We start from the raw sequence: 1,092 nt of genomic DNA, 5'->3' as shown, positions 1-1,092 counted from the left end.
TGGGTTGGGGTTATTTAAGTTCAGTAAGCCCGCCTGTGTTCGTGCGGGATTGTTTTGCTGTATTTGGTATAGGAGTGTCTCTGTTTTTGGATTGTACGCTGTACAGCATATGTGCCAGTGTAGTACATTGTGTAGTAGTACCCTCCGGAGGGCCGAGCGGCGGGTGAGAAATTGTTCCATCTCAGGCAGGAGACGAGGAGCGCGCAGGCCTTCGCGCTGGAGTTCCGGACCTTGGCCGCTGGGGCGGGGTGGAACGACAGGGCCCTAATAGACCTTTACAGGTGTAGCCTGAGAGAGGACGTCCGCAGGGAGCTGGCTTGTCTGGACAATACGCTCACCCTGGACGAGCTCATCGACATGTCGATCAGACTGGACAATCTGCTGGCTGCTCGCGGACGTTCTGAAAGGGTCCTGTCTGTTCCACCTCCTGGCTCTCCCGCTCCCATACCTATGGAGCTAGGGGGGGCCGCATCTAGGGAGACCGGAGGAGGAGGCTCCTCCTGCACCAGCTGTGGCCGGAGAGGGCACACTTCCGGTCGGTGCTGGAGGAGTCCATCTGGGTTTCGAGAGGGCAGGCAGAACTCTTCTCCGTCACCCCAGGTGAGTCAGCACCACACTCACCCAGAGCTTCCTGTTGGTCACATGTTTTTATTAATTTGTTTCCTCAAATTTTCTCCTTCTCTCCAGCATAAGGCGCTAGTCGATTCAGGCGCAGCTGGGAACTTTATAGATCGCGGACTTGCCCAGAGGTTGAGGATTCCGTTAGTTCAGATAGATCCCCCCCTTCCCTGTGCACTCCTTAGGTAGCCGACCATTAGGGTCAGGGCTGGTCAGGGAGGCCACGGTTCCACTGGAGATGATTACGCAGGGGAATCATAAGGAGCGGATTAGTCTGTTCCTTATCAATTCACCTGCGTTTCCGGTGGTGCTGGGGGTTCCCTGGCTGGCTATTCACAATCCTAGGATTTCGTGGAGACAGGGAGCTCTCCAGGGGTGATCTGAGGAGTGTTCAGGCAGGTGTGTAGGAGTTTCCATCGGTGCGACGACGGTGGAGAGTCCAGACCAGGTTTCCACCGTGCGCATTCCCGCTGA

This window comes from Salvelinus sp. IW2-2015, linkage group LG22, assembly GCF_002910315.2.
Source record: "Salvelinus sp. IW2-2015 linkage group LG22, ASM291031v2, whole genome shotgun sequence".
Taxonomy (NCBI): domain Eukaryota; kingdom Metazoa; phylum Chordata; class Actinopteri; order Salmoniformes; family Salmonidae; genus Salvelinus; species Salvelinus sp. IW2-2015.
The sequence above is the reverse complement of the archived record's forward strand: the minus strand, read 5'-3'. Positions refer to the sequence as shown.